General features: G+C 39.0%; 1 protein-coding gene across 10 annotated transcripts in view; it reads left to right on the top strand.

Annotated features, from left to right (window-relative positions):
- The window catches only part of ARHGAP6 (Rho GTPase activating protein 6), a 485,604-nt gene that overhangs the window by 354,793 nt on the left and 113,592 nt on the right, over positions 1–17,219 (top strand). The window lies entirely within an intron of this gene.

The raw sequence follows: 17,219 nt of genomic DNA, 5'->3' as shown, positions 1-17,219 counted from the left end.
TAGTTACTGACATCTTCCTTTTGTTTGACACTGCACTGTAATTATTCCGCAAATAAGACCCTTGGAACATGAAGCAAAATAAGCCATCCTAAAATACATTGCTTAGTGGTGTAAATTATTGACTAACTTTGAGAACTGTCAGAAGAAAGGCCTTAAATTTTGCACAGGAAGAGAATATCAAGTGTAATAATGCTGGCTGTGAGAAGTACACTGACATTTTTACCTCCTAAATCTGTTTTTTAAAATTTGAATTAATGAAAAAAATCATTCAGTTGATGGTTCTATTTGATGGAATTAAATGAAATGTTTTTCCAAGAAATGGATCACAGCCTGTGAAAAATTATTTTTACCTTAATTGATAAGTAATTAAAATAAATATTTTGCTGTGAAATTTGGCCCTGAAAAGTGCTTTGGGATTCTGGACCTAAAATTTAAAGAAATATAGACAAACATTTTGCTGCATTAGAAAGTAATACAGTTCATTTAAGTAATCAGAGTCTAATTGGCATCTTTTGAACATGAAATGCAGAAAAAGAATAAGTATGATAGAAAGGATACCAAATTATGAAGAAAATCCACATACCTTTGAATACACGTACTCAGAGTAAGTTTCTTTCTGAAACTCAGGGATGCTTGATCCTTTAGATTTCTTCCAACTAAGAGCTCATTATATACCATTCATGGCATCTAGAACAGCCAATCAGGTTTCTGAAAGAAAAATGTGTTGAGTATAACTAAAAATCCCTGCATCATGACTTTTAGAAGCTGTGATCACATGTAAGGCTGTATGTTGTGATTAGTGCATATAGAGTCTTTCATTATAGGCAATAATAGGTTTAACAGGCAAACAATTTCATCAGGCTGTCTTTAAGTAAGCAAATTAGTTGACTGCACATGCTGATATATTCAAATTTACTGTTAATAAGTGGCTATGTCATTGTCTGTTCCCTGGTTCTAACAAACATAACCTTGTTCTTTACCAAAAATATGTTAGATGGTTGAGTTTCTAAAGTGTAATCAAAGTGTTCTCTAGGGTTCCCTAGCCCTCAGATCAGGATAAATTGATTCAAATCCCCATTCTGGTAAAATCCCAAAGCTCTTGCCAATAATTCTCTGAGGGATTATAATTTCAGGATCACCACTGCTCTATTTTCTACTTGCATTGAAGGTATTTTCTCATTCCCTGTGATTATTCCTTTATCACCATTCTGGTGTCCACCGAAAGAGGATAAAGTCCCTTCTCCTTGGCCCCATCCTGCAACCCATCTGCCATCCAAGCACCCATGAACTCAAGGTTATCACAGTAACCAAACTTTTACTCATGATCAGAAAGACAAGGCAAGGAACATATCACATACCACACCACACACTTAAAAATGTATTTTGATTCCTGCAAACAAATGTGTATCACAGGAAGCATTGCCCTGGCTCCCACACCCCACATAGCAGCTCAGCCTCTCTGAGTATGATGACCTTTCTTAGCCCGCACCCTTCTGGCACAACCCCACATTCTCTAATAAGCAAGTCCGAATTCTACTCTCTTTTTTTTTTTCAGAGTCTCCTTACTGTCCCTTTTGTTGTCTTGTCCCCATGTTCTCAGCAGCCTCTCCTTTGCCTGAACAACAAACCAAAACCCTGCTCTCTCTAAGAGGACCTCCGATCTAGCTGTTAAATTCTTTGACACTTCCACCTTAGTAAAGCATATGGATTTTTTATTTTATTATAAAATATGATCAATTAAAAAGCAAAATTTGTGACCAGTGATAAGAGGTAGTTGATGAGTAGTCTATCAATATTAGGTCAATAGAAGAAATACTCATTACATACCCAGATACTGTTGGCAGTATAGCTGGAACTTTTTGAGTATTTAAGTAATATTTTTAAAGTTTGTTCATGTACATATATTCTTTTATTGATGCTCCACATTGGCTGAATCAAATTCAAGGAGAAAATATCCATGAAAGGCAATGTAGTATTATTAAGAGCTGGAGGTTAGAATTATGTGGGTCCTGAACCCAGCTTCACCGAGGGTTTAGGGACCATTGACAAGATACTAAGCCTATCTGAGCCTCAGTTTTCTCATCAGTAAAATGAAGGTAATTATAGAACCTACCTAAGAGGATTAGTGTGAAAACTAGATGAGAGACATCTCTGGGGGGAATGGAAAATTATCACCTTCCCCAACCCCATCACTTGGCACACGGTTAATGTTTAAAAAATGCTAACAAATAAGATTCTAAGATGATCTTTGAGGATGAATTAGTAGGGAATGAATAGCCATCGTGAAGAAAGTAAGGTAGACCTTTCAATCAGAGAGAGAGAGAAATTACAAAAAAGAAAGTGGAAGTTTATGACATGCAAAGTGTATGAATGAAAGGGAACATAGAATATGGTCCTAAAATCCAATTGTGTCCATAGTTTGCATTTAGTTATGGGTGTATTTATTGTATATCAAAGGCAAGAAGGATTCCTTTTGAATGAACTTGCAAAATGGATTTTAGGAGAATTGCTCTCCGCTTACTTGAAGGGAGAAGAGGTTGGGGGGTGCACAGCAAGGAGGTAAGGGAGAGTAGGAGGGAGAGGAAGGAAAATGTAGATCATATTATATGCTTTTGCAATCTTTTGCCCTATTTTATTTAACTACATATATTGAAGTGCCTGAAAAGATTAAGGACAAGTCACTGGTGAACTAATAGTGGTGTTGTGGTTTTACAAAATTCACCTCATTACTTTGCCTTACCTTTAGACAATGAGAGAGTGTCATATATTTGGCCACAAGGATCAACGAAATGATCCTTTGTTATGGCATTAATTTCTCTGGTCCATTGGATAGTGAGTCATTGCCAATTCACTATGGGCAGTTGTTCAGTGTGATGGCAAATACAATAGAAATGATGGGGTTCTTTCTATTTATTTTCCCCCACTGCATATCCCGAGTCACAAGGTACTAAAATATGGATCTCTGTGCTTGAAATCTCTTCCACTAATGTAGGTCCCACATATACAATTTAAAAGTTAGTCAATGTTTTGGGGGGAAAAATTCAATTGAAATTTTTTCCTATAAGCAGTTGTTTCATTTATGAGTAAGTTGACGTCATAAAACAGAATTTACTAGATTGACTACTTATTTTGTTGTGTAGAGGCTATAACATTTCCAAAGTATTTGTGTTATTGTTTTCCTTACTCTTTGACCTCAAATATTTTTTTTTAAATCACTATTTTAAAAATGGATCACAAGAATAAAATATTTTCCTCTATGGCAGTATCTCTGGAATATCTGTGGCAGAATGACCCCAGAATGTGTCTTTATTCACTTATGCATTCATTTCAAATACATATGTTGAATACTTAAGAACCTAAGACCATTTGTGTTACTTAGGAGACAAATACATGCATGATTTTATTGCTGTTTCTAAAAGCTTTTCTCCAAAATGATGAGTGAAGAAATGCCCTTATGAATTATAGGTTCCCATTCTTGCTTAATGGGAAGAAGGAAGGTCCAAGAAAGGGTTATAAAAATATTACATTCAGACACCTTCTGGCCCAGAAACAGCTGCTCTAACTCCCTCCTGATTCCTGTAGGATCAAGCAGGGCTGCAAAACATGCAATTCATGTGGAAGGACCTCAGGCTGGGATTTTAGCACAAATCAAGAACCAGACGGTCCCTGCCTGCCAGTGGTCAGAGATGAGGAAAGTATAGGTTAATTCCAGGCAGCTAGAATCTAACCTACAGCTGTAACACCTCCTCGCTGTGTCCCAATCAACTACTTTTAATAAAGAGAAGCCATGGTAGTCAAGAGCCAAAGCACCCTTGAGCTCTGAGAGGAAGCATATTTTAAATGTCTTCACCTCCTGCAATGCCTGGCCTCAGACAAAAAGTAGGCACTCAACAACAACAAATTTTATACATATAGAAAATTTTTATGTGGTGCTTTATAATTTTTTAATAAGTTCTTTTGCCCATTTTTTTGGTAGTAGTTATTCTTTTTCTTGACTTACAACCCATCACATTTTGCTGTTCTCACATTGCTTATGCTAGCAACTTCTCCCCTTCTAATCTGCTGCTTCTGATTTACAGTGCGCTGGAAAATCACGTGCCCAAACTTGTTAGAAGTATGTGTGGACTGTAAGTAAAGGGATGCTCTAAGCAGAGGTAGCCTGGGAGGCTCACTTTTGAAAAAAGCTCAAAAATTTCAGTCTTGTGGCCTTGGTTTTCGAATGCTGAGAGGATGTTTTGTTTTGGGCTTTTCCCCCTTTGCTCAACTTCCTGGTTTTTAGCGGTGGTCAAGATATGTGGGTGATCTTTGAATACGTGAGGTGTTATGAGTTCCAGGAGCCTTCCTTATCATCTATAGGAGCTCAACTCTTGAATCTTCTTTTAAAGCAGGCCTACGACTATCTAGTATTCTGGAACAATTTTAGGAGTAGGTTTTCTTAAGTAGTTGGAACCAAAGTCGGCTTTTAAATGTTTCTTCTGTAGACATTTACTTAGAAGAAAATATCATTCTCCAAGATGGTTGTTTTGTTTGTTTTGCTGGAGTGGAATTGTACCCTTTTCTGAACTCAGGGACACCACCACCAATTGATTCCGATAAACACACTGACTTCCCTTTGCAACCTTTAGAAGTCAGGTATTGTGTCTTTTTTTTTTTAACATCTTTATTGGAGTATAATTGCTTTACAATGGTGTGTTAGTTTCTGCTTTATAGCAAAGTAAATCAGTTATACTTATACATATGTTCCCATATCTCTTCCCTCTTGCACAAGAGGGAAGGTATTGTGTCTTAAACTTCCTTGGGAGCTCTTTGGTACCTAGAAAAATCTCTTTTACAAAGTAGGTGCTGGATAAATGTGCCAATTAACTGATGAAAATATAGAGAAGTTATCCATGACATAATGAAAATATTAAAAATGTGCTTGATCTGTGTGGAATCTCCCTAGACAAAGAAATCTTGCAGTGATTTAGATGGGCCTTTTAAACAGCTGAGTCAGCATTGCTGTCAATTGCTCCTTTGGACTTTCATACAAATAGCCTCTGATAAGGACCTAAAAAGGGAGATGCTGTAAAAGGTTTAGAATCTATTATCATAAAATCGTTACTACATTTGACTCTGACCTGTTAGTTCAAGTTGTAGTATATTACAAGCAAGTATACTATAATAGATAAAATTGATTTTTTCCTTATTTGGGACTGAGTTTATTTGCTTAATATAATAAAGTTTTATTATTATTATTAGCTTCTTAGGCTTCAGCCCCAGGTGTAATTTGAAAAGAATAATAACAAGAAAAACCTCTCTCACCCACATTCACATACTTTATTGATTGCAAACCATCAGTACATATTCCAGAATATGCTGGAATTAACTATGTTTTATGGCTGGTCGTTTGAAGCTATGGGGAAAAAAGAGGAATCTTCTACTGGCTAACAACATTTAATAAGTGAGTAGACTTGGAATAAAAAGCGTAAGAAAAGCAGTAATGGAGGTAAGGGACGAGAAAGAAGAAAGGCACATATAAGAAGAGGAAATGCATTGTGATGGTATTCAAGATGGTGATCAAAGCAAGCCACAAGAGTTCTGAAAAGAAAAAAGGAAACATTATTGAAGCAGTAGGAAATAAAACAGCTATGCAGTAAAGGGAGGTGGTCCTAGGGTCATAAGCTCTGAACATATCCCTTAAAGGCCAAAACTGTGATCTAACTTAAACAGCCATTATCGAGCACTTAGTATGTGCCTACCACAGTCATTGGTGCTGGAGTACAAAGATGAATAAGACAGTGACCCGATTCTCAAACTGCTCACAGGTTCTAAAAGAAAGCTCCACTTGGAGTTGGGGTGGAGAATGCTGGGAATGGGCGTTGGAACAAATCTTCCTTCTCACCTTCAGGAGATTAACACACTCTCTGCCTATGTCTGGCTTTGTGGCGGAGAAAGGGGTGAGGAGGGAGGAGAGGGAGAGCAGTGACACCAAGAGACATGGGGCCTATGGGAAAGGCGGGCCCTCTAGAGTATTCCAATAGTTCTTTGGCTGGACTGGGAAGGGGCATATTAATTGTATATAGACCCACTTCAGTCTTTCAGCCTAATGTCCTGTACTTTCTGCTTCTGCAGTGATTGTACCTTAATGGATACGTACACACTGAGTCATCAGGGAAAGATTAGAATATAGGCAGTGCCTGCTGTTTCCAAGGACAGTATAAAGTAGATAGAAGTGTTTATGAACTAACATCTAAAACAAAATGTCTACCAATAGGGGACCGCTTCAAATCAACTATGGCACATATAAAGGGTATCAATCTGTATTTGTTGGCATGGAAAGATGTTTGTGATACATAGTTAAGTGGAAACAATAGATTTTTACAGTCCTCTCGCTCGGAAATGATTCTCCTCCTCCTCCTCCTCCCTCCTCTCCTCTTCCTCTGTCTCCTTCTCTTTCCCCTCCTTCTCTTTTCTGTTTTTCTCCCTCCCTCTCTCTCCCTATCTCCATTTGGGGAGATATTCACCAAAATATTAACAAGAGTTATCTAAGGGACTCATTCCTGAAAGCCTCTGGGAAACCAAGATTTTATTTCTTTTAAATAATTGGTGAATGGAACAAATGCAGGGGAGATAAAAGAAGTTTAGGGCATAATATTTCTCCTTCATGTTCAGTGAAAGTGATGAGTGATAGTGCTGGATCTTCTGTAGGCCTTAGGTTTATTTAATGTTCATTCTCAGGGGGGAAAAAGCTGAACATAAAAATCAAAGACAAACAAAATGATTTTTAGAAAGTGATAGGCTCCCTTTTAGATCATTAGTAAAAAAATATCTGAATAATATAAGCATTCATAGAGAGAGCTCATACAGCTTGTAATTTGAAAGGTCTGTAAGCATTTGCTGGTGGAGCAATTTTCAATAAGGGAAATTATATGCAGATGGATAGTGTGTTGTTTGGGTTATAATTAACTGGTAACTGTCGGGAGTGAAAATGTTACGTCTGTGTTAACAGAGGTAACACAGTAATCTAAGAACAAGCGTTTTTACTTCTGCTTATTGAGCAAAATATAATACACCAAAGTAAGTTGCACTTTCCTAATGGGATTCAATGTACACATACACAGACTGGTAGTTTTCAAACAAAAGCAATATGCTATGGTGGAGAGAACTTGTCTTTGGCAAAGGACAGCATAGGTTAGAATCGTGGTTGGGCCACTGACCTCTGAGCAAACGTTCTTGACTCTTGTACACTTACCTTACTGCCTGGAAAATGGGGAAACACCATTAAGGGGAAGCTAGTAATGTCTTCAGCATACATTTGACTCTTCCTAGCATGATTTCCAATATTAAGAGTGACGATTTTAGTAATTGCTCAAGGAGGAAAGAGAGCAAATTTAAAGAAACAAAGGAAATAGTTCACCACCCAAAAGGTTGGAAATGATTGTTCTCACATATTTGATACGCAGAATTTCTTCTATTGTTCTTTGACAGATAATTCTTATATTGTTACAGTTTAGTAGCATAACCTTTCATCTTCATCTCTTAAGGAATTACCCACAGGGACATGAATGTAAAATGTCAGAATACTATTTTAACATCATCTACTAATTCTACAGGGAACAAGAAATATATGGTAAGACCTAAGTACGGGCGATGTCCCCGGTTTTGGCTGTGTTGTCATTCCTGTTATCCATTCCAGTTATTGTTTTAGCTCATGGCCCTTTGAACATGGACAGCGCCCTGAGCAGCCTTTCAGCTAGTATTTTCTTCATCACATCCCTAAATTATATAAAACTCAGTGATAGTAGTTGAGAATTATTTCCAAACCTCTATTTAAAAAGTCGCATCATGAATGGTATGTCTGTTTGGAGTATTAACTAGATCTGAAGTTGATATAACTCTGAGGAAATAAATTAGCAGGAATACCAGAAGTTAATTCAATTCTACTCACATCCATTTTATCATAGGAATTTTTACTTGAAATGAAATTAAAGAGATGCAGTCACCTGTCACAGAATTCTGTGGAGTGAGTGCAAGTTTGTTCTAATTATAGATGACATTTTCCCCAGTATAGTGCTAAAATAGCTTGAGAATCATAAAATCTCTCTTTTTTATATTACCTAGTGCATCATCTTCATCATCATTGTGCTCTTAGGAGAATCGTAGTCATGTGCTAAGTCTCTTCTCAGTAGCATGCCATATATCTCCAAAATTTTTAAATCATTGGGATAAAATATTTATTGAGTATCTGTAATATCCAAAGCATAGCACACATATAAATATATGGCATGTTATCCATACAATGCAATATTATTCAGCCATAAAAAGGAATGAAGTACTGGCACACCCTACAACGTGGATGAACCTTGAGAGCATTATGCTAAGTGAAAAAAGCCAGACACAAAAGACCATGTATTGTATGATTCCATTTCAGAAATACCTAGAATAGGCAAATCTAGAGACAGAAATTAAATTCATGGTTGCCAGGAGGTGGGGCAGAGAGAAATAGGGAGTGACTCCTAATGCGTTTGGGGTTTTTTTGGAGAGGATGATGGAAATGTTCTGGAATTAAATTAGTGGTGATAGTTGCACAACCGTGTGACTCTACTAAAAGCCACTCAATTGTAAATTTTAAAATGGTGAATTTTATGGCAGGTGAATTATATCTCAATCTAAAAAACGACATATCAAAAATATGTACACGTCATTGGTCTCTAACCTCAGAAGCTTACCATCTTTATACATTATATAAAATATAGAAACAGGAAAGGTTAAAGACAGTGCAGTGGTGTGGAATAATAGTACAAGAGTTGCCCCATGATGATACAGTTGATGATGATGACAATTATGATGATGAAACTAAAGTTTATTAAGTGCCATCTGATGTTCTAGCATTTTACATGTTTAAATAATTATTGGTTACTTTCCACGTGCCAGGCATGTTCTACGTTCATGGAGTGTATCAGTGAGTAAAAGACAGAGATCCCTGTTCACAATCTCGCAGAGAGCAACTATGAACAATAGATATGGTAAATAAATGATATGTTAAAAGGTGATATATGGAATCTAAAAAAAAAAAAATGGTACTGATGAACCTAGTGGCAGGGCAGGAATAAATACACAGACATAGAGAATGGACTTGAGGACATGGGGAGGGGAGGGGGAAGCTGGGGCAAAGTGAGAGAAGCATCAACGTATATACACTACCAAATGTAAAATAGATAGCTAGTGGGAAGCAGCAGCATAGCACAGGGAGATCAGCTCGGTGCTTTGTGACCACCTAGAGGGGTGGGATAGGGAGGGTGGGAGGGAGGCTCAAGAGGGAGGGGACATGGGGATATATGTATGCATATGGCTGATTCACTTTGTTGTACAGCAGAAGCTAACACAGCATTGTGAAGCAATTATACTCCAATAAAGATGTATAAAAAATAAAATAAAATACTATTAGAGATTTTTTTTAAAAAGGTGAGAAAGGCTAAGGAAAAGGAAAAGAGAGCTGGCTAAGGGGCATTAGAAGTGCTGAGTTGCAAGTTTCAATAGGGTGGTTGGTTTTAAACAAAACCTGAGCATCTCTAGGGTAAGGGCCAGCACAGAGGCACCAACATGGAGGCGTACTTGGAATGTGGGAGAACTGGCGGGAAGCCAGTGGTGCTGGCGTGGTATGAGGTCAAGGCTGTAGTACGAGAAGAGGTCCCAGAGGTGACATCTTGTAGTGCTTCCATGCTCTTAGCAATTAAATGTACAGTTCGTCACCTAAAATAACTGCTATCGTTTACCATGAACCAGAGGCTTTGGAAAAAAGGTAGAATGATGTCTGGGCTTTGGGGATGCAAAGGATTTGGATAGATGTAGAGGCTATTCCATCATAGGGCTTTGTCACTGGAAAGAACAGAAATGGAAAAATGCAGAGCGTGTTTGGGTGTGCAGAAGGAGACCAGCTGGGCAGGAGTAGAGGTTTTAGATCGAAAAATAGTAATGCAGGTGGCTGGTGGGAAGAGAGAGACCCTGGATACCAGCGCAAGGAATGTGAGTTGTGTATAGTTGGCAGTTGCAAAGCACTGAGCATTTGCTCTCACCATCCTTGCTTTCTTGGGTTTCTAACAAGAAAGTTCGTCGGGAATGAGGAAGTTGAAGCAGGAAGTGGCCAGATGACTTGGCCACCTTTACATCACAATGAGAGGTGGAGCAGAGGCCAGACCCCTGGGTACCTACCCTGTCCCAGGCCCTCCTGACCTCTTAGCTCACAGATGAATGCAGTATATCTCAGGGCCCCAGACCAAATAATGACATTATGGGAACATCTAGAAATAGATTAATTAAAAAAGGAAAAGTCTTTAATGTCTTTCCTATAAAATATAGGGTTGCATTTAAAAAGTGTTGCCACAGAATATTCTCCAGGTAAACCTAGAGCTATTCAAAAATGCTCTTGCTTAGTCAGAAATAAAAACTACTTAATGAAAAGTCTATAAAAAGAATTTTAATAACCTTATTGCTCTATCATTTACATATCATAAAGTTCACCTGTTTAGAGTGTACAATTGAGTGGGTTTTAGTATGTTTTTTTGTATCTTTACAAAGTTTGTAACCATCACCACAATCTAGTTCCAGAACATTTTCATCACCTGAAAAGAAATCCCATACTCATTAGCAGCTGCCCCCTATTTCCCTTCACCTAACCCCTAGACACCCACCAATCTTCTTGCTGACTCGATGGGTTTGTCTATTCTGGACATTTCATAAAAATGGAATCATACAATATGTGGTAGGAAAATGGATCTCTGAGAACCTCTACAGCAGGGTTTCTCAGAGTCAGCATTCTTGGCATTTGGACTAGATCATTCTTTGTTGTGGGAACTGTGCTGTGCACTGTAGGATGTTAGCAGCATCCCTGGCCTCTACCCACTAGATGCCAGTAACACCTCCTCCCCCAGTTGTGACAACCAACAATGTCTCCAGACATGGCCATATGTTCCCTGTGGAAGAGGGGGAACAAAATTGCTCCCAGTCGAGAACCACAGATCCACACTTACCTAAGAATTGAGCTGAGTGTAGAGGTGTAGAAGTGGGGTGGGTGCCTAGACCCAGCATCTGTGGTGGCAAAACCACTGTTTCAGGGTCCTTGAAGATCTGAATGATGAACCCTGAGTTCTAAAATTCTGTGATTTCTTTTAGAAAATAGTGAAGAGATAAATAGGGGAAAGGAGGGACTTCCCTGGTGGCGCAGTGGTTAAGAATCTGCCTGCCAGTGCAGGGGACATGGGTTTGATCCCTGGTCTGGGAAGATCCCACATGCCGCAGAGCAGCTAAGCCCGTGAGCCACAACTACAGAGCCTGTGTGCCACAACTACTGAGCCTGCGTGCCACAACTACTGAAGCCCGTTCACCTAGAGCCCGTGCTCCACAATGACAGAACCCACTGCAATGAGAAGCCCTCACACCACAACCAAGAGTAGCCCGCGCTCGCCACAACTAGAGAAAGCCCTCGCGCAGCAACAGAGACACAATGCAGCCCCCCCACCAAAAAAATGCAGCTGGCAAATCTAAAAAAAAAAAATACGGGAAAGGAGCACAATAGTTATTGAGGTAAAATTATTGTTCAAAAAAAGATCTGGTGGGAAAAACCATCCACTTTTCAGAGTATTAAAAAAGATTGAAATTGTTATTTAAAAAATAAAATAAAATGGTATGTGCCAGTGGTCTTCACCTTCATTATGAAGCATTGGAACCATGGTGCCAATAATTCAAAAAGTATATCAGTTTGGATTTGGCATGTTCTCTGCTACAGCTACAAAAGTGTATTAATGGTTCTCAGAGAGTTTTGCTTAACTCAGCTTTAAAATTATACTGCAGCCTTTTGCGCCAGAAACTCTGGTCTGAGGTGCCAGGTGTGAGGCCTCTGTATGTGGCCCCCTGTGAGCCAGTGAAGCCAGACTAAGCACAAAGGAAAAGAAAAAGACCGTGGTTGACCGTGGGTAACCGAAACTGCAGGGAGCCAAACCGCAGATCCTTCATATTGCGTGCCTGGATGCTATAACCAGATTTCACAAGTGAGGAGGCGTGGTTAGCCTGGGGTCTCCATCTTTAGCAGAGATGGTCCAGATAAACTATTCTTTCAAGCAGAGTTTGGGCTACACTGCAGCCGTGTGGCTGACAGGGTCTTGGTGCTCCAGCCTGGTGTGAGGCCTGAGCCTCTGTGGTAGGAGAGCCGAGTTCAGGACATTGGTCCACCAGAGACCTCCCGGCCACATGTAATATCAATCAATGAGAGCTCTCCCAGAGATCTCCATCTCAACACTAAGTCCCAACTCCACTCAACGGCCAGCAAGCTCCAGTGCTGGACACCCCATGCCAAACAACTAGTAAGACAGGAGCACAACCCCACCCATTAGCAGAGAGGCTGCCTAAAGTCATACTAAGTTCACAGACACCCCAAAATACATTACCGGATGTGGCACTGCCAACCAGAAAGATAAGATCCAGCCTCACCCACCAGAACACAGGCACCAGTCCCCTCCACCAGGAAGCCTACACAACCCACTGAACCAACCTCACCCACTGGAGGCAGACACCAAAAACAACGGGAACTACGAACATGCAGCCTGTGAAAAGGAGACCCCAAACACAGTAAGTTAAGCGAAATGAGAAGACAGAGAAATACACAGCAGATGAAGGAGCAAGGTGAAAATGAAACAGACCAAACAAATGAAGAGGAAATAGGCAGTCTACCTGAAAAAGAATTCAGAGTAATGATAGTAAAGATGATCCAAAATGTTGGACATAGAATAGAGAAAATATAAGAAATGTTTAACAAGGACCTAGAAGAACTAAAGGGCAAACAAACACTGATGAACAGCACAATAAATGAAATTAAAAGTTCTCTAGAAGGAATCAATAGCAGAATAACTGAGGCAGAAGTACGGATAAGTGACCTGGAAGACAAAATAGTGGAAATAACTGCTGCAGAGCAGAATAAAGAAAAAAGAATGAAAAGAATTGAGGACAGTCTCAGAGACCTCTGGGACAACATTAAATGCACCAACATTCGAATTATAGGGGTCCCAGAAGAAGAAGAGAAAAAGAAAGGGCCTGAGAAAATATTTGAAGAGTTTATAGTTGAAAACTTCCCTAACATGGGAAAGGAAATAGTCAATCAAGTCCAGGAAGTGCAGAGAGTCCCATACAGGATAAATCCAAGGAGAAACATGCCGAGACACATATTAATCAAACTATCAAAAATTAAATACAAAGAAAAAATATTAAAAGCAGCAAAGGAAAAGCAATAAACAACATAAAGGGAATCCCCATAAGGTTAACTGCTGCTCTTTCAGCAGAAACTCTGCAAGCCAGAAGGGAGTGGCAGGACATATTTAAAGTGATGAAAGGGAAAAACCTACAACCAGGATTACTCTACCCAGCAAGGATCTCATTCAGATTTGACGGAGAAATTAAAACCTTTATAGACAAGCAAAAGCTAAGAGAATTCAGCACCACTAAACCAGTTTTACAACAAGTGTTAAAGGAACTTCTCTAGAAGTTCTAGAAACACAAGAGAAGGAAAAGACCTACAATAACAAACCCAAAACAATTAAGAAAATGGTAATAGGAACATACATATCAATAACTACCTTAAATGTAAATGGATTAAATGCTCCAACCAAAAGACATAGACTGGCTGAACGGATACAAAAACGAGACCCGTATATATGCTGTCTACAAGAGACCCACTTCAGACCTAGCGACACATACAGACTGAAAGTGAGGGGATGGAAAAAGATATTCCATGCAAATGGACATCAAAAGAAAGCTGGAGTAACAATTCTCATATCAGACAAAATAGACTTTAAAATGAACACTATTACAAGCGACAAAGAAGGACACTACATAATGATCAAGGGATCAATCCAAGAAGAAGATATAACAATTGTAAATATTTATGCACCCAACATAGGAGCACCTCAATACATAAGGCAAATGCTAACAGCCCTAAAAGGGGAAATCGACAGTAACACAATCATAGTAGGGGACCTTAACACCCCACTTTCACCAATGGACAGATCATCCAAAATGAAAATAAATAAGGAAACACAAGCTTTAAATGGTACATTAAACAAGATGGACTCAATTGATATTTATAGGACATTCCATCCAAAAACAACAGAATACACTTTCTTCTCAAGTGCTCATGGAACATTCTCCAGGATAGATCATATCTTGGGTCACAAATCAAGCCTTGGTAAATTCAAGAAAATTGAAATCATATCAAGTATCTTTTCCGACCACAATGCTATGAGACTAGATATCAGTTACATGAAAAAATCTGTAAAACATAGAAACACATGGAAGCTAAACAATACACGACTAAATAACCAAGAGATCACTGAAGAAGTCAAAGAGGAAATCAAAAAATACCTAGAAACAAATGACAATGAAAACATGATGACCCAAAACCTATGGGATGCAGCAAAAGCACTTCTAAGAGGGAAGTTTATAGCAATACAGTCCTACGTCATGAAACAAGAAACATCTCAAATAAACAACCTAACCTTACACCTAAAGCAATTAGAGAAAGAAGAAAGGGGGCTTCCCTGGTGGCGCAGTGGTTGAGAATCTGCCTGCCAATGCAGGGGACACGGGTTCGAGCCCTGGTCTGGGAAGATCCCACATGCCGCGGAGCAACTAGGCCCGTGAGCCACAACTACTGAGCCTGCGCGTCTGGAGCCTGTGCTCCACAACAAGAGAGGCCGCGATAGTGAGAGGCCCGCGCACCGTGATGAAGAGTGGCCCCCGCTTGCCGCAACTAGAGAAAAGCCCTCGCATAGAAACAAAGACCTAACACAGCCAAAAATAAATATAAATAAATAAATTTAAAAAAAAAAGAAATATGTACATTTTAGAAAGTCAGTTTATAAGCGTGACCTTTTTTCCGTTCAGAAATGCGTGAGTGCAGGAGGCCCTCTTCCTCCCTGGTAACCCGTTTATAAATGAATGAGCTGAAGGAAATCGTGTCTATGGTTTGTTCTTGTTCTCAAGATCTGCCCTGCTCAGAGTGGCAATCTTAAAATTATGGAGGTAATAACTAGCCCACTTCCTGCTCTCAATTTTAAGGAAGTGTTTTCTCGTACTGCCTTAGTCTGTGTAACCTTGGCTGCCTAGGACTTGATGCCGTGTGTATGGCAGTGCTATCAGACTAAAGGTGGTAAACTCGAGTTGTGTTTACGAGTAGGTTGCTGTTGTACAATGGCTTCTTTGTGAATATAAAACGTGAATTTCCTTATTTCTCATAGACTATAGCAATTCCAGAATGTTGCTTTTAACTCTTGTTTATATCAGGGATATTGCAGAATGCCTTAAACTCATGCTGACTTAAAATTATTTTAAAAGTTTATTTAACAAACATCCAAAGATATTTTTAAGATTTTAAGTGCATATATTTAGATTCTTCCTTAACTTATTCTCCCACCCCGTCCATTAGAAAGTGGAATAGGTAGAGAATCTGAAAGAGTCTGGGTCTCACAGATCAGCCATTAAATTGAGTAAAAGCAAAACTTCTGGAAAAAACCCCACCATAACTGTGTGGTGGTTCATCTGGAAAGATCTGTTCCCACTCAGTTCTTCATAGAATTGTTATGGGGATTAAATGAAATTATCTCAATGAAGTACGTGGAGTAGTGTTTAAGCCTAGTGAGCACTTAAGAAACTGGGAGCTAATATATACACATTAGCTGAAACATCTGAAACCATAACATGGTAGAATATCACCTTGTGATCAATTTTCTCATAAAACTGCACAAGCTGAAACCACGTAATATTGGGTCCCTTTACAAAATGCTTCTTGAAGGGCCACCTCTGACTTCTTTTATAATATAAATTTAGAAGAAATTGGTCTCAATGCAGACTACACTTTAGAGCCACTTGGGTAGCTTTTAAATAATATTCCTCTCTGGGTCCCATTCCATCTAGCTTCTGATTTAATTGGTCTGAGCAATGGCTCCAAGTCATTGTGTTTTTCAATCACCTGGGGAGCTTTTACAAATATTTACGTCCAGGTACCGCCCCCTAGAAATTCTGTTTCAGTTGAATATAATGTGCAACCAGGGTTGAACTCCATGGGACACAATCTGTTCCACTTTATGAATTGTTATATATGTCTCTTAGACATTTACTGTATATGAAAAGCTGTAGTTCTATCAACTTTGCCCAAATCAGTGGGTTTTTTTCTTTTAAGCGAAGTTCCATTCAGTGCCATGAGTGGAATTAAGTACACTCAACACAGTAGCATTTGCAATTGATTATAAAATAGGAGTATCGGACCCACTGAGTTTTAGCATGCTGGCAGATCCACGGTGAGCACCCAGAAAACATTTGCTGATGGTGGGCAAAAACGGTGTTGTTCATGGTCTCTTGATTTATTCACGAGTATTTCATTTCAAACAGAATCTCTCACAGAGTCCGCATGAGGCTGCTAAAATGTTGATTCAATGAATGAGTGCATTTCATGAACCACCCATCTGAGTAGGTTACTTTGGGTGTAGCTGTGTTGATTTTTCCTTCCTCTCAATATATGGTTTTCTTCATTTAATCAAACAAATCCAATTGTTTTGCCATTTTGTAGACACATTCTTTGTGTGGCCAAAAATCCTGTTTGCGGTGGTCACACCACAACTAGATTAGAATGTGGGGCAGCCCAGCAAACAAGTGTTAATTTGAATCAAGTGTTAAGACTGCCAGCAACAAACCAACGTGACCACCCTCACTGGGTTCAATTAGCAACCCTGCAGGCGAGGCACTAGGTTTATTCCATTATCATTTCCTTCATCCAGCAAAATCCCTCATCTTCCTGAGTGATGAAATAATAATGATCTCAAATGTAAGGCATATTTTGTTCATCTTAATTTTCTCTATGTCCTTTTTCTCTGAGTACAAGCATAATACATGTTGGTAAATAAATTCAAACAATATTGAAATACATTAGGCAGAATGTTAAAATCCCTAAGAATCCCCTCCTAAAGTAATAGTTACTATTAACCATTTGAGAATATTTTTTCTGCTCTTTCTGTGCTTAGGCTCACATATATTTCCTGTAAAAATTATAGTAGACATCATGCTGTTCTGCCACTTCCTTGTTTACCTTTATATATAGTGGACATCTTTCCAAGTTTATACAGAGAGTGCTACTTCATTTTTCTTAATGGCTGCATAGAATTCCATTGAGTAGATATCCCATTTCGTAGTTTATGTAG

Source organism: Balaenoptera ricei, chromosome X (assembly GCF_028023285.1).
Source record: "Balaenoptera ricei isolate mBalRic1 chromosome X, mBalRic1.hap2, whole genome shotgun sequence".
Taxonomy (NCBI): Eukaryota; Metazoa; Chordata; class Mammalia; order Artiodactyla; family Balaenopteridae; genus Balaenoptera; species Balaenoptera ricei.
This window is presented reverse-complemented; position numbering and strand designations above follow the sequence as displayed.